The 22,852-nt window shown below is 38.3% G+C and overlaps 3 long non-coding RNA genes across 5 annotated transcripts in view; 1 reads left to right on the top strand and 2 right to left on the bottom strand.

The window, feature by feature from the left end:
• The window catches only part of LOC145484480 (uncharacterized), a 193,144-nt gene that overhangs the window by 147,777 nt on the left and 22,515 nt on the right, over positions 1 to 22,852 (bottom strand). The window lies entirely within an intron of this gene.
• LOC145486088 (uncharacterized) lies at positions 1,004 to 18,997 on the top strand. 2 transcript variants are annotated; one of them, XR_014049249.1, is made up of 2 exons: positions 1,004 to 1,425; positions 18,826 to 18,997. It is a non-coding gene; the product is annotated as an uncharacterized LOC145486088 (long non-coding RNA). The 2 variants fall into 2 exon arrangements; XR_014049248.1 differs by lacking the exon at positions 18,826 to 18,997 and adding an exon at positions 1,662 to 2,062 and having other exon boundaries at positions 1,013 to 1,425.
• Positions 3,494 to 22,852, bottom strand: part of LOC145486089 (uncharacterized) — a 33,111-nt gene continuing 13,752 nt past the window's right edge. Inside the window, exon 2 of one of the 2 annotated variants that reach the window (XR_014049251.1) lies at positions 3,494 to 3,806. This is a non-coding gene — a long non-coding RNA (uncharacterized LOC145486089). Of the gene's footprint in view, positions 3,807 to 20,633; positions 21,026 to 22,852 lie in introns of those variants that run through there. The other variant, XR_014049252.1, reaches the window with a different exon arrangement.

Genomic DNA, 22,852 nt, shown 5'->3' with positions numbered 1-22,852 from the left:
ACTGGGACGAAAGCAAAGCACTTTATAATCGCAACTTGGCGCCTCTAACCCGTCTTTATTCAAATTTCTGAGAACAAGATTAAATGAGTTTTGCATTACGAATTCACAGTTGCAAGCAGAACTCGTCGAACAGGTTAACTTTCTCGTCCCGTAATGTGAATACAATTAGTGTTGTGCAGCCGACGTTTTGTGCATAGGTATCTTTTGGACGGTCTCGATGGAGTTAACCCTCAAAGCGGGCTTAAAATTCAGAAATAAGACTAAAAATTGTAAAATGTTAATTGTTAGCCGTTAAAAATATTAACCATAAAAAATTTTAGCCACCAAAGTGGAAGTATCATCGGCCTCTCCTGTCAAGAATTTTTTGCAATTTAAAGCAGCGAAAGCCATACATCATGTTTGCATGTTATTTCGGGACAGGCATATAAATCTAGCGCTATAGTAGTAAGATATCAGTTAACAGTTTGGCATCCCAGAACGCCTTAAATATGTTTTACAGTGATTGAAATAAATTTTAAACTTTTTCAAACAATGAAAAAACTGTTAACTTTGTAAAATAGTGGTAATTGGTTTCTAAGATTTCTGTTAACTGTGAAAAATAATTTTAAGCGTCAGCCGTTAAAATACCAAATTATTCACCGTTAACTGTAAAAGTCAACAAACCATTAAGACCCTCCTTGTGTTTTCACTAGGAAAAAAACTCTCCTTGTGTTTTGACTAGGAGAAAAAAAAACAGGAAGATTTAAGCAACAGGAAAACAAACCTGTTTCACGATATTAAAATTGTTCTCGCCTCTCTAATTATTCTCATCTTTCTCAAAGGTATCAGGGAGATGTTTTTGGGCTACTATTAGTAAAAGAACCCATCTTCTTGGTGTCATGTTGTTTTTTTTTACCGACATCTAGTAGAGGAAACTCGCACAACTGAGCCCAGCCTCTAGACGTATATTACAGCCGGTCTTTTTTTAATCCATATCTGGGGAACCAAATTAGGTATTGTTTTTCAAAACTTGTCATCTTATGACATCGAGCGCCAATAGGTGAACAAGCACAACAATGAGGCACATGTTTGTTTCATAAAGCGTGTATTCATTTTCTGGCATACATGTGTGTATATTCCTCCCTCTGGAGTCCATACATTTCTTTTGTTACCAGTTAGAAGAATTTCCTTATACATCAATTCCCTTAATGATCAGTTTGAACAACATAAGTTATTCCACTTTGTTTTCAAAGCTGACGTTATAAAACAGTTCCTTAAGAAGCGGCTTGCACTTCTACTAAGCGTCAAACTGACTCGTTCAGCTTACTGAAGGTGACCAAGATGGACAAAGTAATGGCGATTGGTTTTCTTTTCCTCTTTTGCGTCGTTTTCCTTATGATAGAAGAAAGTTCTGGGGAGGCTGTTCATTGCCCTGGTCCAATGCCTGTGAGTGCTGTAATTATTTTAGAGCTCGAACTTCTTTTACAAAATCATCTATGCACTTGAAATAATATGGGCTTAACCTTGAGGTTAAGAAGGAAGCTAATTAAAATCTATGTTGCTTGTAGAGAGCGATCAAAGCGCTTCATTGTCAGAAAATTCTTGGTTATAATTTAACTCAGCGAGCTTACGAGAAGAGTTTCTTCCGTCTCCTTAACGATTCATTTCTTTTCTTTTTACAGGTCTGTAACCGACGGAAAGGGTCTAAGAGAGGAATCTGCCGCGCTGCTCGACGATTCAACTGCGACCAACTCCTGCAAGACGAGAACGAGAACCCAAGAGTTCAGCAAACCGCTCCACAATACTAACTTCTAAGCATCATGTAACCTCAAGGAGCCTCAAATAAAATGTAAATTCGTGTTACCTCCTGCGCTTTTACGACTTTGACTGGAAAATAAGCAATATTTGTCTCTGGGCACTCCTTCTCAAAACTGCACGTTATTGGTCGATTTTTAAAATTGGCACCAGACTATGGTTGCGATTCGTCTCTCTCTGAAAAGTTTTAGAGGAAGTTAATGTTCAAAAAAAAATAGGTGACTGAAAGACAAAATGTTAAATGCTTCTAATTGTTTATCGCTTTACGTGTCACTGGTGTTATACAGAAGTGGTGAAAATGATATTCCATAAGCGCAATTTAATCATTTCGTTTTTATAGAAAAATTCGCTGCAAACTACCCCATATTAAAATTGTTCTTTTCTTTCCGATTTTCATTGACACAGACCGATATTTTCGGGCTAATATTAATCGATAACGGTTCTTCTTGTATCATGAGTATTTTTGTTTGTTTGTTTGTTTGAGTAGAGTAGAAAACCTCTAGAAAACCACATCAAACATAGTTTTGCGAAGTCTGTCACATTTTAATATTGACCGCCAACAGGTGAACAAGCACAACAAAGAGGCACATGTCAGGTATTTTACCCTGATATACTTGTAAATATATCTTCTCCCGCTGGTGTTCATACATTAACTGTGTTACTAGTTAGAAGAATTTCGCTATTTATCAATCCCCTTAATGATTAATTGGATATCAAACACTTCATAAGTTATCTGACTTTGTTTTCGAGGCTGACGCTGTAGAACATTTCCTTTAAAAGCGGGTTGCACTTCTACAAAGTGTCAAACTGACTCGTTCAGTTTACTGAAGGTGACCAAGATGGACAAAGCAATGACGTTTGGTTTTCTTTTCCTCTTTTGCGTCGCATTCCTTATGATAGAAGGAAGTTCTGGGCTGGGTCAGGCTTGCTCTATTTACCCGAATGCAGCGCCTGTGAGTGTAGTTATTAATTTTAGAGCTTGATCTTGTTTTACAAAATCATCTATGCACCTGATTTTTTTTTTGAGATATTCAAGACTTAACCTTAAGGATAATTACAAAACCACATAGTGCAATCAAAGATCTGCGGAAAACATGTTCATAGCGCTCCGTGCTCACACTCGTCGTTTTGCCAGGGAAAAACCCTGCCCTACTGTCATTTTTAGTAAGACCAATCACTTTCCTATGACAATTTTATTAGACAATTTAAAATTCTAATATTCACACCCCAAAGAAATAAAAAACATTTTGTTAACGGCACACTTAATTTATCCAGCATAGAGCCCCCTCTTCTCTTTACCCATCAACGCGGATAGTAAAATTCACTGTAAACTTTCCTTTCCCCTCAGTACACTTTCCACCTCACATTAAAATTCTTACTCGAAACTGACAAAGCGCAGTTAAACGATCGCGTTTGACGTGAGGAAATGGCGTAATCGATGGCACAAATCGTTCGTAAACGCTGCGCAAAATAAACCAAACTCAAATGTTGTAATTTAATTTGAGTAGCGTGCTGGTTATGCGACGCGTGATCGTCTTTGGAAAGTACCAGAAGCCGTGTAAGGGCCTTTTGGGTGGAACAGGGAAATTCCAATTCGCGCACTTTGGACATTAAGTTATGAGCAGCGTTTTGCAACATATTCTCGTTCTAATCGCAGAAAAGAATTTTTCCGTTGCGTTAACCGAGGGTTAGTCGTAACCTAGTCGCCCTATATAGGAAGCCGTTATAGGAAAGTAGCTTTCAAACTAACGTACAGCGACAAAAACAGGAACAGGTGGCATATAAGACCGACGGTTAGCATTTAAACATAGACAAGTCGATTAATTTCCATCTATTTATTGACATTTCAAGCCACGTTAGTTAGTTTTAATTTGGTTTAGTGCGGTCGTTTTCCATAACTCTAGTCGGTTTCTGCTGTCAGGTGTTTCACTCTAGACTTGTTCGTCTTCCGCTCTGGAGTCGCAATTCAGAGCTCGCGCGGCCTCACAGATGCTCCTTCGGGAACGAAACAACTGAAAACAGAAAAGTCCAATGAGTATATCAATGAGTCGAAATTCTTTAACCCTCTGAAATCTCTATCCCTTGTTAATTACATCCTTTATTAAATGCGCATTGCTTGTCGCTTCTGAAGAGACCGGCGGCAAATTAAGACATGAAAGAAGAATATTTGCATACTGCTGAAAGCGGCTGAGACTGAAATGAAAACCTTCGCGCGCTTTCCAGCGTCTATGCTAATTTTTATATACCACGAAGTTTCGCAGCTGGTACCGCACAATTACTCCCTTGCAAACAAATTTTCTTTACAAATAATTTCACGAGCGCGCGGGGTACACGAGAAGACAGTTTGGCAACTATTTCGTATGCACCAAGCGTGGAGACGTGTCTGATTAAATGCGATCACATAGCGGGTTCAAGTCCCAGTCTGACCACTTAGTTGGAGTTGTATCTCGGTAGACCCTAGTTCAACCTCTCGGTCATGCCTGTAAATTGCCAACTGGTCTTACCTCCGCCACTTGGGATTTTTAAGCCTGTTATGTTCAGTTGATATATTTGTTTTTTTAAGTTTAAGTGGCATACCTCTGAACTAGCTAGGTATAGCTAAGCGCATGGACCATTAGAAACAACAACATTTGAACATTTGAATGTAAAATATTCGATTTTGTCAAAGGTTTTTTTTCCATCTTCAGCCTATTTTGCCGCATAAACGATGCTCTCCGGCGGCCATTGACGGGCATGGTAAAGGGTGTAAATGCACAGATCCATTGGATCGCCTACTCGATAAAAACTCGGAAAATGAATTACCCAACACTTCAATCTGTTTTTGTTGATAGCCGACATCTAGAGAAGGGTCAACTGCGATATTGCCTAGAAAGCAAAATAAAATTGTCAGCTCAAACTAAGCTGATATGTTAGGTGGCAGTCAATATGTTTCCCTGGAGACAGTCATTCATGTTGTATCCATCTTAAATCCTAGGCGTCTTTAGTTCCCTTAACGTCCTTAGACGCAATAGAACTAAATTAAAGTAGTCAAATCTGTTATTAAGATAAAACAATTAACATGTAGGTGTCATTGATGAAAAAACGTGAAAACCTACCTTCTGCCTTCGAGAAAGTCAAAAAATAACCTCGAAAGTGACCGTGAGCAAGAGTCACGTGACTGCCAGTGGTTTGCAGTTAACCGTAAACGTGGATCTAAAGGTCTCTATTGCAACGATGGGACCTTAACAGAGACTGGATTTGTAGTGGGCAGTTCTGAACTAACAGTAGAAGACTATCTAACATTAAGTAACCATGACTCTCTCCTTTGAATTTGCATGCAGTAGCGAAATCGTTCAATTTTCAGATTGTTACTGCCAGAAGTAATCATCGCTTATCTCGCCTGCTCTCATCATAGTTTGGCTATGGCCCAGAAGCGATGCCAAAACCACGTTTACAAGCGCTTGAAAAGTGGTTGAGTCAAAAACTTCCACTGTCAGACAAGGATCTCTGGGCCTGGTCAGGCTGATGTTGTTGGTATGAGGCAAGAAGATAATGAACATTCACTCTCTCCTCTGCATATATAACGGTTATGTTTTATAGATTAGACATTTTAGCAAATACTGAGCCTCGGTTATCGCATTTCGAGCTTTCTAATTGGCTCGCTACTCAATGGTTATCAGGTCATTTCCCGAGCTGAATCTTAAAAGTAAAATGTACGCGTCTTCTGTAGCTTTTTTCTAGAAGACTGTAAACAGAAATACATACATGCATACTTTCTTGGCTCGTCCCCTCGGGGCTTTTTAGAGTCAATGTTACAACAAACACAACTAAACAAGGCTCAGAATCCCAACTAGCGGAAGGCACACCAGCCGGCTATTTGCAAGCAGAACCGAGGATTTGCAACATGGGGCTACCACGAAACAAATCCAACTATTGGTCAGAGCGGGATTTTAGCCCAGAGCCACCGCATACAAGTCCGGTTCCCTAATCACTCGGGCACGCTGTCTCCTAAAAAGTCCTCCAAAGAAATTTTCCTAAGAAATCAACAAAACTCGAGGCTGAGTATTTAATAAAACAATTATTCTTTATACGCTTGTTGGTTTCGAGGTAACCGACTCGGCACTACGCACATCGTTGGGTATCACCCGATATCCAACCCGCGCTCTTAGAATCATTTCTTTAAAATAAACTCACCGTTTGGAGCAATATCTAATCATGGAAAATTTTAAGCTAGAAGATCATAGGGTAGAGACTGAGGCTTATGGCCTCTTCGGGAAACAGGTTGGCGCAGTGATGAGAACGCTCGCCTTCCACTAATGTGGCCCGGGTTCGATTCCCGGACTCGGCGTCAAATGTGGGCTGAGTTTGTTGGTTCTCTACTCTGCTCCGAGAGGTTTTTCTCCCGTTTTCCCCTCTCTCTCCACAAAAACCAACATTTGATTTGATTTGATTTGATTTGATTTGATTTGATTTGATTTGATTTGATTTGATTTAATATGATATGATTTGATTTCATTTGTGCTTAACAGTGTGCCCATTTAGTACGTTAGTGCTAGATAAAGTTCATACTCATAAAGTTCATTATTATTATTATTCACATAAACGACTGTAATGAGACCCCAAGTAGCTTCATACAGCGCAACGCGTGATAAAGATCACACCCATTCGTGATCAGTCAAAAGGATTGGACCTTAAAAACTACATCGTCAATAGTAATTGTAATTACTTAGAAATTCTTGGTGGTAAACCCGCGATATTCCAGCATCTTATCGAAGTGGGTCTATCTTCTATTTGTTTGTGTTACGCGTTATAATCTAGACATCGATTTTTTTCCCCTCTGATTGCTATAGAGACGTTTCGGTCTCCGATCTCGTCGACCTCCGCCCAAAGGGAATTTTTTGTTTGAATTACGTTGTTAACGTTTGGTTAACGCTCTACTTGGGAAGAAAATCTATTCCTCAACCCCTTAAGAATGAAAATAAAATCATTTGCCGGGGGGGGGGGGTGTCGATTCTCAGATAGGAATGATTCTTATATAACTATCCGATGCGGTGGTAGGGCCAGCCACGACACGGAAAAATACTTAAAAAATTAAAACGTGATTAAAATAATTGTCTCATATTTACCTTAATTTTCTCCTTTTAGGTCGAATGGAGGCGAGTAAAGGCATCACCATTATTAAAACCTGGTGTATAACATGATTATTCATGCATAGCAGAAAAATTCTTTCAGTGTGGGCTAAAACATTGTGTCAAACTTCAGCAGCCGAAGAAGTAGCACAAATATCCTAAAATCCCTGAAAGAATTCATTCTGCCTAGAAGGGCAAACAATGCTTAACGGCCTCTCCGTTGCTTCCCTCATGGATTGGTTGAGATGGGGGGGGGGGGTAGGATAGTCAAAAAAGTCCTCCCCAATGTCCAAACCCTTACCCTTTCATATACCATCTTTGCCAGGAAAGGCAACCCTTTTACATACCTTCTATAGAAAAGAGTATCCTTTTCACATACCTAGGAAAGATAACAAATGTTTGTGCCAACACTAGAGCAATGTTTTTGGCCTTTTCGCTCGGGGGACCCTCTTTAAAAATACTTGAATGAATAAGCCGTTAGGTTACTTCTGTTCGAAATCTTTTGAGAAAGCCTTTTCACTACTTAAATGATAGTTTTCCCTAACCTTTTGTTTACTACATCTCGCGAAATCCTTCCGCTTTTCTTTCCTTCAGCCTGGACTAGGCACCCATTTCGAGCGGGGCCACTTCGTTTAGTCCATTATAGCAAGTAGCCCCAGGGGGCTATAACACTGTGCCAATTCTGGCAGCCGAGGAAGTAGCACAAATATTCTAAAATCCCTGAAAGTCATTCTGTCTAGAACGATAGATAGCGTTAAACGGCCTTGCCGTTGTTTCCTTCACGGTGCCCTCAGACGAAGAATTTTATCTTTTTCAAATTGACACCCATTGTGATTGCGGGACAGGTTGCTCTTGAACTCATCGGTACATCTTTTCACACTTCAAAAAATTCAACAACTCTCAGTTTTTTGTTTGTTTGTTTGTTTGTTTGTTCGTTTTGATGCTGTTTTGTTTTGTTTTGTTTTGTTTTTTCAGAAACTACCTCATGAAATTTTTGTCCCATTTTGAGACAGAATATTTTAGTCATATGGAAAGCTCTCTTAGAGCTTCATAGTCTCTAGCCTCATAGTCTCATAGGCTTCATAGTCTCTGGCCCTTCCCGCGACCCCACCGCCTCCCTTTATGAATTGCTACTCTATTGCAGCGTTACCCTCAACAATTCAATTCAATGGTACCCAACTTTGAGGTACTCAGAGGGTAACGTGTTTTTCCCAAGGGGCGCTTTCTATTTAACGAAGAATTGAATTTCCGGACATTTCAAGGGGCGAAGCGAATAAAAATACATTTTCCCTAATTTTCGCGAGACAGTGACATCCTTGCGTGTTGTATATTCAGTTTTTTAAAAACATTTCTTGCCAGGTAATTTTCGTTTCAGTTGATTTTGCACCCCAATTTTTTTTTTCTCGAGTTGGCACCGATCGAAAGTTCCAGATTCTTTGGTCTAATGGAAAGCACCCAAGAAATAAGCCAAGAAATGAACCACCGAGGTCCATTTTGATGACTGATTACACCACCGCTCCTCACCTAACGTACATAAACATCAAGTCTGTTTTTGCTCTTTATGAATGTCGAAATATAACCGGCATTAGCTCAACACTAAATGTTCAATAAAATCAGAAACTAACATCTGTATTTTCTTAAAGACAAGCACTTTGGTGACCAGCCTTTCACCGCTCTACAAGCGAGCTTTTTTTCAACAGGAGCACGCCGTAGGATCTTTTGCACCTACCTTAAAATGCCGCTTATAAACCCTGGGCTTATAAAACTTCGTGAGGGGTATTCAGGGAATGGGCTTATAAACGGAGGGGCTTACATCTGGAAGGCTTATATAAGCGCAATAAAACAAATGAGCTGCATCCGTCATTGTTAAACAAAATACGTTTTCCAAATACTGGTTCTTAATTAAAATTCAAAACATCTTAATAAATCCAACTCATTCCAGGTTTTAACCTGGAACGAAGCTTATTTTGCTCACGGATAGATGGGGCTATAATTGGCGGGTAGAGCGCTTATAAAAGCAGGAGAGCGTATAAGCGGTATATGTAGAACTTCCTAAAGTCGACACGCCATGACAAAGAGACAGATGCAATAAAGGTTTAATCAAAAACTCGTTTAGCATGTTAATTTGAAACACTACTCTATCTAAAGGTGTCAACTATTCCTCAACCTGTTGAGCTGAGTCTCAAAAGCATCAGTGCAAGCATTGTGTTTGATGGTGAGGTGTAAAGGAAAGTTTTGGTCGCTTTCAAAACAAAATTACTAGGAAAAATATTTCTGAAACATAAGGAATTAAACAAACAATGAGAACTAAAACAATATAGTATGGCTTAGACGAATGAATACTGTATTTCGATGTCAAACTGTATAAAGCTGTTGGCCATGCATCAATTACCGATGACTGAAGTCAATTTTTTAACCTGGCTGCGAGCAATTTATTACTTTGCTTCAGTTTGTAAAAAGTCTTTCGCCTGCGCTTCTAACAAATTATTGCTGGTTTCCATTAAAATAATTAAACACTGTGCTTGCAGGACGTGAAAAAAGTACAATTCAGGTCATTTTACAGCGGGATAGTAAAGTAAACAGGTGAAATCGATTTTGAGCCAATTTCGGAAACCGATTGCGATTCCAATTACGGGAGTTTTCAGTCTCTCTTCGTATCACTGAAAATTATCGCGCGTTCACATCATTTTAGGTTCAACTCCTTTCCTCTCCTTATTTTATTTTTATTATTATTTTTTTTTTTTTTTCTCTACGAGTGGACAACATTTATTTTTGGCTTGAATGTGCAGATGGTATCTGTAAAAAGCGATCGGAAAACGAGAAATTCGTGGAGATCCACCGCCATAAAAATTGGAATTCGTCTAAAATATGACTCATTTTAGCAAAAAACAGTCAAAACTAATAAAAATAAGCTAATGACATTTGTTACTAAACAAGACAAGGAAACGGATAGTTTAGCGCCAAAGCAATTAACTGATGTGTTTATACCTTTATTTACCCTGGGAAGGGATTATAGCACAAAGGCTAGAGGGGCCGAGCAAACAACTGAAGTAAATAATTCAAATTGAATATGACATTGTTAAGAATCCGAACTGACCGGAGTCAAACTAGTTGGCTATTTACAAGCTTGGTCGAGGATTTGAACTCGGGGCTAACGTATGAATGTGAGTGTTTCGTCCAAGGAAAAGGATTTCAGCACCCTAGCTGGGTGCCTATTTGTTTTTAGACCCAAGGTAGTTTTCTTAGTACTTTACTAAAGGAATTGTGGCTTCTGGAAACGAGAATGGGGAAAAGAAAAACCTAAAAATACGAAGCTACCCAGGCGTTTACCTTATAGTGTTTATAAACATAAGGCAGCTGCTTCGCACTGTGCTTATCAACCATAATGTCAATATATCAAATGCATTCAACACTCTCAATAAATTAACGTGCAATTTAAGTGTAAGTTTTTTTCGTACGACTTCATATTGGCAATAAAATTAAATCGTGTTCGTATTAAATGAGTTATCGAATTCAAGGTATTCTTAAATAAATAGACAATAACGAACTTACCGATTTCCTTGGCCCACAAAGTGGCCGTTAGAACGGGATTCTACCGAAATTAGTAGAATTTCTTCTTTCTGATCAATATATTTGTACTCATTACCTGCATGTTTGAATTTGTACCGATATTCTAAGGAGAACGTACATGCTGGTCTGGGCGTCACGAACGAACGACAGGCGTCATAGAAAAATTGAAAAAACAGATGTTGCAAGATCAGAAGATAAAAGGTGCCTGAAAACTCGCTAGGTGCCAAACTGACTCCCTCAACTTCCCGTGAAGTTCCGCAAGATGCACAAAACAATAATGTTTGGACTTCTTCTCTTTTGCATCACATTTCTCGCGATAAAAGAAAGCAATGGGACTATGGTTTGCTCTCCCGATGATCCACGTAAGGTAAATTCCATAATTTAACCGGTGAATGTTATTCCATCTTTATTTGCTACTATTAAAAAGACCTAGTAGAAAATTGGAATTAATCTGTATTAAGCACGGCTTTCAATTTATACTTATTCCGATCCACCAAAGAATATTTCAAAGAGCACTTTCGGTATATTTTAACCACAGCGCCACTTTTGTTTATTGAGTTCCATTTATCCTATTCCTCGGTTTTCCTTCTGCAGCTTTCCTATGACAGTTTTATTAGATAATTTGAAATTTCAGCGTTACTTATCAATCGATCTAAAAGCATCACTCCAATTTTTATCGTCACCTTAGATTCATTCTAGTCTTTTTAACGGGAATTTCAAAACTTCAAAACGCACTAAAAGGGCCGGATCTGCGAAAAAAAAAAACGCTTAAAATAGTACATTCCTCGTTAGTAAATTCTCGAGTTTTAATTGATCACACGCACATCTAGTGGAGTTTCATCCGTCTTCTTAACGATTAATTTCTTTTCTTTTCACAGCACTGTAAACCAGAAGTAAATAATTTCCAGAGACGAATCTGTGTCGCCGCTCGACGATTGAACTGCGAACAATTCCTGCAAGACGAGAACGTGATCATGCACCCAAGAGTTCAGCAAACCGCTCCCAAATAACAACTTGAAAACACTCTGTAACGTTCTGGAAACATCCTGTAGCCTGAAATAAAGTGGGACGATATAATTGACTCATTACAAATCTCAAGAACAAATTGTTAATAAATTAGAAATTAAAGTTTCAGTTTGTTTTTATAACTTCACTGGTGTGTGCACTGTGCATTTTTCTCTGTGAGGGAAGGGGGCTGTTGAGAGAGTATTCGGTCTCGCAAACACTTGCCTCGCGAAAGGACAAGCGCTGCATGAGGACATCAAAAGAAGATTTAGAATTAAGACAATTTTAACATGTTTCATTGTCATCACCCTATCGGTAGCGAAATATCGTATAAAGGGTTATTGCCTCTGGTACAATGGAAGGCATGAGAAAAATTAACGTTTAACTGCCCGATATGAGCAGTTAAGAGCAGCTTCGCCTAAATATCAACTAGACTTGGAAATAGCGAAAAAATCGAATTTCTTCAAACTCGCCCAGAATGAAGCCCTACGGGCACTAGTTACAAAAATATCGTTTTAAGTTCGATAAATCAAAAATTATTTTTTTCCGCAATTTTTTCGTTTCGATGCCCCAAATCGGCCAAAATCCATCGAAAATGAGCGGCATATTCAGAGGCTCGTAAACTCAAAAGTAAAAATCTTCATTACAAACTGATTGCACGTCGTATTTGTACTTCCTTTTTTGTCTATTTAGAGCTAAATAGATCGTGATTTGATGAGAACTTAAATATTTGACGAATTTTCTAAATTAACGACCCAAGACAGCTTTACAAGAGGTCTACATTTAGCCTATTTTCAAATGCTAAAAAGGCGTTCTGGTACACGGCTTTTCCCAAAACGACTAGTTTGGTGTGAAAGAGCATTCTTTCTTCTTCAAATTAGTGAAATAAAATTTTTGGGTAAATAAAATCGCGAGCGCTGAGATAGCGAACTAAATGCAGCACTTCTTCCTGAAAACGTGACCTTTGACCCGAGCGTAACGAAACCGATTACTGCAAGAAAACCCGGAAGAAAAGCAAATGCTTCGTTATTTTGAAACAATTTCTAGTGATATCTCTCCGAAACCATGATTGCAAGAAACTATTTCCAGATATGAAATCTTAGAGGGTCAAAAAAGGAGCTAAAGGGCGCATTTTGACACAATAACTTTGTTTGCTGAGAATTGAAGTCAATGACCGTTAACGAATTCCAGTGAAATTTGCAAACTTGAAGTATGCTAGCCGATACTTACCTGAATATTTATATTGATAGAAGAGTCGTCTTCTTGGATTAACCTTCAAAAGAAGCAGGATCCAGATTTGAAAACCTCTAAAAGAAGAAATGTTTAATGTTCCGTGACCTGCCCGCTGCTATAAATTAGCTTAAATTCCATGCACATGCCGACCGCATGTTTGTCGTAAAACCAACTGAACTCCACTGACAGTTTCCATGGGCAACCCCAAAATAAACAATCCCCAAAAATGTAAAGTGAAATTGGCTGTCTTCATGAACAGTTAGAAGCTAGAGTCAAGTTCCATTACCTTTTAAAGGTGCTTGATTCTACTTTGTTCACTCAGTAGTTACTGTCACGTTCGAATACTGCGTAGTATCGGTCACGCCAAAACACTGCAGACCGTGCAGACTGAGTAAGTTTCCCATACAAAGTCTTGTACGCGTTTGTCTATTGAATCAAAAGTCAATTCTGCGCTTGTGCAGCCTGTGGATAAATGACAGACTTTCAGATATATTTAACACTATTTTGTAACTAGACCCAAAAAAAAGAGTCACAATGAAAAGCCCAAACAAGTGTCTGCAGTAACACAGCGGTCAAACGTCTGCGCATGTGCGAGCAGTGGAGCAACTAAAAGGCGGCCAAAATATTTTTATGGCACTGTTCTTTTCGTGGGTCATCGGTATCCTATAAATGACATTTTCCTCGTTATTTATATATTTGTTTATGTTTTAGCCGGTACAACGAGAGCTAACAGAAATGACTTGAGAGTTAAAAATTGTTCTACCTTCTGCTTGTTGCAGGTCTTTCTTTTCCGTGGTATGTATTTTCCGTGTTCCTTGAATTTTTTGTCCGCCTCGACTTTGCACTTAGTGCACCAGTTTTTTCCAGGTTTGTAGTTTAGAAAAGATTTTCCCACCTGGTCAAAGACCAGGTACAGTCGGTTTGGGATCGCTATTTTGGCCAGCTATGCCCCCATGACGATGGACATGAACATCGTTTGTCGTTTCGATTCATCTCGTTCCTGTGCTTCAGACAAATCAAGGATCCGGATGGAATCCCTCAGTCCTTGCCAAAATTTTTCCAGCTCGTCTGAGCGAAGCTGAATCACTGCAATTGTCTTTTTCTTCTCCCATTTTTCCTTCTTTTACACATCGTTTGTCGTCCGTTTCCGGCGTCACGCATCGTGTGATTAATAAAAACAAATAAAAATATACTACGCCGTCGGCTCGTAGCATGACACGGGTTTTAAGACTTATAAACTCTTTTGGTAAAGCTCAAAACAAAATGGTAAATCAACAGAATACCGGTAACTTAATAAACTTTGTGTGTGAAAAGTCTTAAGTTTTCCTTTTACCTGCTTTCTTTTCCTTTTACAGATTTCTATGAACTTTTCAATTTTTTTTCGTAAATTTTGCGTGACACCGGTTGTTTCCCATGTTTTCCTTTAAATTTTTGCGCGGGAAATTGGCGCGCGGCTGCCAAAAAATGTACCAATTTGCGCATGCCCGACGTTTGACCGCGGTGTTGTCTGCAGTCTGCACGGTCTGCACTGTTTTGGCGTGACCGATTCGCGGCATTCGAACGTGAGAGTAGTGGACAAAGTCGACGCAAACAATTAAATTCAAGCACCTTTAAAAGGTAATGGAACTTGACTCTAGCTTCTAACTGTTCATGAAGACAGCCAATTTCACTTTACATTTTTGGGGATTGTTTATTTTGGGGTTGCCCATGGAAACTGTCAGTGGAGTTCAGTTGGTTTTACGACAAACATGCGGTCGGCATGTGCATGGAATTTAAGCTAATTTATAGCAGCGGGCAGGTCACGGAACATTAAACATTTCTTCTTTTAGAGGTTTTCAAATCTGGATCCTGCTTCTTTTGAAGGTTAATCCAAGAAGACGACTCTTCTATCAATATAAATATTCAGGTAAGTATCGGCTAGCATACTTCAAGTTTGCAAATTTCACTGGAATTCGTTAACGGTCATTGACTTCAATTCTCAGCAAACAAAGTTATTGTGTCAAAATGCGCCCTTTAGCTCCTTTTTTGACCCTCTAAGATTTCATATCTGGAAATAGTTTCTTGCAATCATGGTTTCGGAGAGATATCACTAGAAATTGTTTCAAAATAACGAAGCATTTGCTTTTCTTCCGGGTTTTCTTGCAGTAATCGGTTTCGTTACGCTCGGGTCAAAGGTCACGTTTTCAGGAAGAAGTGCTGCATTTAGTTCGCTATCTCAGCGCTCGCGATTTTATTTACCCAAAAATTTTATTTCACTAATTTGAAGAAGAAAGAATGCTCTTTCACACCAAACTAGTCGTTTTGGGAAAAGCCGTGTACCAGAACGCCTTTTTAGCATTTGAAAATAGGCTAAATGTAGACCTCTTGTAAAGCTGTCTTGGGTCGTTAATTTAGAAAATTCGTCAAATATTTAAGTTCTCATCAAATCACGATCTATTTAGCTCTAAATAGACAAAAAAGGAAGTACAAATACGACGTGCAATCAGTTTGTAATGAAGATTTTTACTTTTGAGTTTACGAGCCTCTGAATATGCCGCTCATTTTCGATGGATTTTGGCCGATTTGGGGCATCGAAACGAAAAAATTGCGGAAAAAAATAATTTTTGATTTATCGAACTTAAAACGATATTTTTGTAACTAGTGCCCGTAGGGCTTCATTCTGGGCGAGTTTGAAGAAATTCGATTTTTTCGCTATTTCCAAGTCTAGTTGATATTTAGGCGAAGCTGCTCTTAAGACAATAGCGAAAATTGCTGCACTTTTAACCAATTCACACAATAAAAGAAAGTCTCTTTATTTCTTTATTTCAATTGATAAAATACATATTAAAAGTTGCAGGCTTAAAAGAAATATTAAAGGTTCGAGGTTTATAAAACTAAATGCAATATCGTGAGCTGGTATATATCGGATCTGATTCGAGGAGATATCGATATTTACTGCCTCCTGAAAACAAATATTCGCTGTCATTCTACGAGTTTCACCTAATATATGCGGAATGAACCTACACACAGGGAAGGAAAAACCCAAATTACTTTTAATTCCCCTCATAGCGGCAAAGCCAGTCAGGCTTATTGTGAAATATCGAAAAGAGTGGTTGAATTTGCTATAATTCATTTGCTGAAATTTAAATTACTGTATCGACGAAAAGACTTCCAGTAAAATTTAAATTAGGTATTATAATTCGACAGACTATAACGATTTTTGGGCAAAGTCAGATGGTGACCGGTAGTTTTTTCTCTTTAATAAATAATTAACAGAAGAAAATATGAAACCACACGGAACTATATAAGCGTCACTGCAAAGATTGCATATTATTTTTCTATTTTATTTTAAATTATAAGAGATTTTTGGATCAGTACAGAAGCTAGCTCAACCATTCTTTATTGACGAGTGCTCACGACCCAATTCCTTTTTCCAATACGAGTATCAAGCAATCATAAGAAGAGAAAATAAAACCGCAAATTGTTGCATTGAGGAATATTGGATTGATCACTTAACAAATTCTCAAAACAAAGAGAGAGCAAAGAGAGAATCATTTTTAAAGCTTGGAACATGCAGGTTCGACTCTTAAATAATCCCTTGATTAAAACGTAAAATGACGACGAAGAAGTACTATCTTATCCATCAATTCCGATGTAGGACAAGTCAAAATGGTCAAGCAGCACGTGCCATCTGATATCTTATTTTACGTTGATGCTCAATTAGAGCCGAAAAAACCTGTGTTTAACTCTTTGTAAACAGAAATATGGTCATCTGTTGTAGCTGTAGACAAAAAATTAGTTTTTTTATTTTAGACAAAACACTGAGCGGTTGCGTAATATTGGCCGCCTCGGTTTTAAAACTACCATTCTGAAAATTGGTCATTTTTATCTGGGCATCGTTTCCGGCGTATGGTAGAGCTGTAGATCGACTTTTCATTCTTGTAGAAGAAAGCTCGATGTGCGACATGCTCTCTTGCCAAGTCTTATCAACCAAGCTTATTGTTATCCCTGTCAAACAGTGTCATAGAGGACAGCTGAACAAACACAACAGCTCGGCAGTTGTTGTGTTATATGTCAAAACAGTTCACACAGCAAACGCCTCTCCTTAACTGTTTTACGCGTTACTGCCTGTGGGAAAAATGTTTGTCGTTAAGCTTGCTCTTTACGTGCTATTCAGGACCTTTGAATTATAAAAACTCACTAAGCAATGAAACAATATAATAGAAAGAATGAAGTTCATGCACACCAACAACGTTGCTGACAGAATTAACAGTAGTGAATTGTTCCTAAGATCAGTTTCTTGTCCGTGACATGTGTCATTACGGGACGGGATGGGAACTCGTTTAAATTTACCCGCGTCTTCGCATCCATCTGTGTCGACGAATTCTAATCCCTGCCAGACAAGGAATATGTCGAAATTTCCTCTCAGACGCTTTTCTGGCCAAGGTTCCGAAGATAATTTCGCCGAAAGGACAGGGACTGGGACGAAAGCAAAGCACTTTATAATCGCAACTTGGCGCCTCTAACCCGTCTTTATTCAAATTTCTGAGACCAAGATTAAATGAGTTTTGCATTACGAATTCACAGTTGCAAGCAGAACTCGTCGAACAGGTTAACCTTCTCGTCCCGTAATGTGAATACAATTAGTGTTGTGCAGCCGACGTTTTGTGCATAGGTATCTTTTGGACGGTCTCGATGGAGTTAACCCTCAAAGCGGGCTTAAAATTCAGAAATAAGACTAAAAATTGTAAAATGTTAATTGTTAGCCGTTAAAAATATTAACCATAAAAAATTTTAGCCACCAAAGTGGAAGTATCATCGGCCTCTCCTGTCAAGAATTTTTTGCAATTTAAAGCAGCGAAAGCCATACATCATGTTTGCATGTTATTTCGGGACAGGCATATAAATCTAACGCTATAGTAGTAAGATATCAGTTAACAGTTTGGCATCCCAGAACGCCTTAAATATGTTTTACAGTAATTAAAATAAAGTTTAAACTTTTTCAAACAATGAAAAAAATGTTAACTTTGTAAAATAGTGGTAATTGGTTTCTAAGATTTCTGTTAACTGTGAAAAATAATTTTAAGCGTCAGCCGTTAAAATACCAAATTATTCACCGTTAACTGTAAAAGTCAACAAACCATTAAGACCCTCCTTGTGTTTTCACTAGGAAAAAAACTCTCCTTGTGTTTTGACTAGGAGAAAAAAAACAGGAAGATTTAAGCAACAGGAAAACAAACCTGTTTCACGATATTAAAATTGTTCTCGCCTCTCTAATTATTCTCATCTTTCTCAAAGGTATCAGGGAGATGTTTTTGGGCTACTATTAGTAAAAAAACTCATCTTCTTGGTGTCATGTTTTTTTTTTACCGATATCTAGTAGAGGAAACTCGCACAACTGAGCCGAGCCTCTAGACGTATATTACAGCCGGTCTTTTTTTAATCCATATCTGGGGAACCAAATTAGGTATTGTTTTTCAAAACTTGTCATATTATGACATCGAGCGCCAATAGGTGAACAAGCACAACAATGAGGCACATGTTTGTTTCATAAAGCGTGTATTCATTTTCTGGCATACATGTGTGTATATTCCTCCCTCTGGAGTCCATACATTTCTTTTGTTACCAGTTAGCAGAATTTCCTTTTACATCAATTCCCTTAATGATCAGTTTGAACAACATAAGTTATTTGACTTTGATTTCAAAGCTGACGTTATAAAACAGTTCCTTAAGGATCGGCTTGCACTTCTACAGAGTGTCAAACTGCTTCGTTCATCTTACTGAACGTGACCAAGATGGACAAAGTAATGGCGATTAGTTTTCTTTTCCTCTTTTGCGTCGTTTTCCTTATGATAGAAGAAAGTTCTGGGGTGGCTCTTCATTGCCCTGGTCCATTGCCTGTGAGTGCTGTAATTATTTTAGAGCTCGAACTTCTTTTACAAAATTATCTATGCACTTGAAATATTAAGGGCTTAACCTTGAGGTTAAGAAGGGAGCTAATTAAAATCCATGTTGCTTGTAGAGAGCGATCAAAGCGCTTCATTGTTTGAAAATTCTTGGTTATAATTTAACTCAGCGAGCTTACTAGTAGAGTTTCTTCCGTCTCCTTAACGATTCATATCTTTTCTTTTTACAGGCCTGTAACAAACGGAAAGGGTTTAAGAGAGGAATCTGCCGCGCTGCTCGACGATTCAACTGCGACCAACTCCTGCAAGACGAGAACGTGAACCCAAGAGTTCAGCAAACCGCTATACAATACTAACTTCTAAGCATCATGTAACCTCAAGGAGCCTCAAATAAAATGTAAATTCGTGTTACTTCCTGCGCTTTTATGACTTTGACTGGAAAATAAGCAATATTTGTCTCTGGGCACTCCTCAAAACTGCTTGTGATTGGTCGATTTGTAAAATTGGCACCAGACTATGGTTGCGATTCGTCTCTCTCTGAAAAGTTTTAGAGGAAGTTAATGTTAAAAAAAAAATAGGTGACTGAAAGACAAAATGTTAAATGCTTCTAATTGTTTATCGCTTTACGTGTCACTGGTGTTATACAGAAGTGGTGAAAATGCTATTCCATAAGCGCAATTTAATCATTTCGTTTTTATAGAAAAATTCGCTGCAAACTACCCCATATTAAAATTGTTCTTTTCTTTCCGATTTTCATTGACACAGACCGATATTTTCGGGCTAATATTAATCGATAACTGATCTTCTTGTATCATGAGTATTTTGTTTGTTTGTTTGTTTGTTTGTTTTTTTGCTTTTTTGTTGTTGTTGTTGTTGTTTTGTTATCAAACTTTATTACGTAATGTAAATTTTAAACTAACGCCAAGAGTAGAAAACCTCTAGAAAAGTCTGTCACATTTTAATATTGACCGCCAACAGGTGAACAAGCACAACAAAGAGGCACACTATCAGGTATTTTACCCTGATATACTTGTAAATATATCTTCTCCCGCTGGTGTTCATACATTTGCTGTGTTACTAGTTAGAAGAATTTCGCTATTTATCAATCCCCTTAATGATTAATTGGATATCAAAAACTTCATAAGTTATCTGACTTTGTTTTCGAGGCTGACGATGTAGAACATTTCCTTGAAAAGCGAGTTGCACTTCTACAAAGTGTCAAACTGACTCGTTCAGTTTACTGAAGGTGACCAAGATGGACAAAGCAATGACGTTTGGTTTTCTTTTCCTCTTTTGCGTCGCATTCCTGATGATAGAAGGAAGTTCTGGGCGGGGTCAGGCTTGCTCTAGTTACCTGAATGCAGTGCCTGTGAGTGTAGTTATTAATTTTAGAGCTTGATCTTGTTTTACAAAATCATCTATGCACCTGATTTTTTTTTTTTGAGATATTCAAGACTTAACCTTAAGGATAATTACAAAACCACATAGTGCAATCCAATATCTGCGGAAAACATGTTCATAGCGCTCCGTGCTCACACTCCTCGTTTTGCCAGGGAAAAACCCTGCCCTACTGTCATTTTTAGTAAGACCAATCACTTTCCTATGACAATTTTATTAGACAATTTAAAATTCTAATATTCACACCCCAGAGAAATAAAAAACAGTTTGTTAACGGCACACTTAATTTATCCAGCATAGAGCCTCCTCTTCTCTTTACCCATCAACGCGGATAGTGAAATTCACTGTAAACTTTCCTTTCCCCTCAGTACACTTTCCACCTCACATTAAAATTCGTACTCGAAACTGACAAAGCGCAGTTAAACGATCGCGTTTGACGTGAGGAAATGGCGTAAGCGATGGCACAAATCGTTCGTAAACGCTGCGCAAAATAAACCAAACTCAAATGTTGTAATTTAATTTGAGTAGCGTGCTGGTTATGCGACGCGTGATCGTCTTTGGAAAGTACCAGAAGCCGTGTAAGGGCCTTTTGGGTGGAACAGGGAAATTCCAATTCGCGCACTTTGGACATTTAGTTTTGAGCAGCGTTTTGCCACACATTCTCGTTCCAATCGCAGAAAGGAATTTCTCCGTTGCTTTAACCGAGGGTTAGTCGTAACCTAGTCGCTCTAGATAGGAAGCCGTTATAGGAAAGTAGCTTTCAAACTAACGTACAGAGACAAAAACAGGAACAGGTGGCATATAAGACCGAAGGTTAGCATTTAAACATGGACAAGTGGATTAATTTCCATCTATTTATTGACATTTCAAGCCACGTTAGTTAGTTTTAATTTGGTTTAGTGCGGTCGTTTTCCATAACTTGCGTCGGTTTCTGCTGTCAGGTATTTCACTCTAGACTTGTTCGTCTTCCGCTCTGGAGTCGCAATTCAGAGCTCGTGCGGCCTCACAGATGCTCCTTCGGGAACGAAACAACTGAAAACAGAAAAGTCCAATGAGTATATCAATGAGTCGAAATTATTTTAACCCTCTGAAATCTCTATCCCTTGTTAATTACATCCTTTATTAAATGCGCATTGCTTGTCGCTTCTGAAGAGACCGGCGGCAAATTGAGACATGAAAGAAGAATATTTGCATACTGCTGAAAGCGGCTGAGACTGAAATGAAAACCTTCGCGCGCTTTCCAGCGTCTATGCTAATTTTTATGTACCACGAAGTTTCGCAGCTGGTACCGCACAATTACTCCCTTGCAAACAAATTTTCTTTACAAATAATTTCACGAGCGCGCGGGGTACACGAGAAGACAGTTTGGCAACTATTTCGTATGTACCAAGCGTTGAGACGTGTCTGATTAAATGCGATCACGTAGCGGGAGTTTTATCTCGGTAGCCCCTAGTTCAACCTCTCGGTTATGCTTGTAAATTGCCAAACCAGGCTGGTCTTCCCTCCGCCACTTGGGATTTTAAGCCTGTCGTGTTCAGTTGATATATTTGTTTTTTTGTTTTTGTTTTTTTGTTTTCTTTTTTTTTAAGTTTAAGTGGCATGCCTCTGAACCAGCTAGGTATAGCTAAGCGCATGGACCATAAGAAACAACAACATTTGAACATTTGAATGCAAAATATTGTACTTTGTCAAGGTTTTTTTTTTCCATTATCAGCCTGTCTTTGTCGCATAAACGATGCTCTCCGGCGGCCATTTACGGGCATGGTAAAGGGTATAAAGGCACAGATCCATTGGATCACCTAGTCGATCAAAACCGGGAAAATGAATTACCCAAAGCTAGTCAGGTTTATTGTGCAATATCGAAAAGAGTGGTTGAAATTGCTATAATTCATTTGATGAAATTTAAATTACAGTATCGACGAAAAGACTTCCAGTAAAATTTAAATTAGGTATTATAATTCGACAGACTGTAACGATTTTTGGGCAAAGTCAGATGGAGACCGGTAGTTTTTTTTTCTCTTTAATAAGGAATTAACAGAAGAAAATATGAAACCACACGGAACTATATAAGCGTCACTGCAAAGAGTGCGTATTATTTTTCTATTTTATTTCAAATTATAAGAGATTTTTGGATCAGTACAGAAGCTAGCTCAACCATTGTTTATTGACGAGTGCTTACGACCCAATTCCTTTTTCCAATACGAGTATCAAGCAATCATAAGAAGAGAAAATAAAACCGCAAATTGTTGCATTGAGGAATATTGGATTGATCACTTAACAAATTCTCAAAACAAAGAGAGAATAAAGAGAGAATAATGTTTAGAGCTTAGACCATGCAGGTTTGACTCTTAAGTAAGTAAGTAAGTAAGTAAGTTTATTTAATGAGGGTAAAAACACTTTACAGTCATTGACTGATAAACTCGTGGCCCTCCCTTAAACAATTGGAATATAAATCACAATGATTTTAAAAATATCTAACTATGAATAATTATAAGTATAAAACTGGTAAAATTACTAACATCAACAAAATGGACTAAAATTTGAATAATCCCTTGATTAAAACGCAAAATAACAATAAAGAGGTAGCATCTTATCCATCGGTACCGATGTGGGACAAGTCAAAATGGTCAAGCAGCACGCGCCATCTGATATCTTGTTTTAGTTGATGCTCAATTAGAGCCGAAAAAACCTGTGTTTAACTCTTTGTAAACAGAAATATTGTCATCTGTTGTAGCTGTAGACGAAAAAGAAGTTTTTATTGTAGACAAAACACTGCGGTTGCGTAATATTGGCCGCTTGTATTTAAAACCTACCAGTCTGAAAATTGGTGATTTTTATCTGGGTATCGTTTACGGCGTA

The sequence above is a fragment of the Orbicella franksi genome, chromosome 4 (assembly GCF_964199315.1).
Source record: "Orbicella franksi chromosome 4, jaOrbFran1.1, whole genome shotgun sequence".
Classification (NCBI taxonomy): Eukaryota; Metazoa; Cnidaria; class Anthozoa; order Scleractinia; family Merulinidae; genus Orbicella; species Orbicella franksi.
This window is presented reverse-complemented; position numbering and strand designations above follow the sequence as displayed.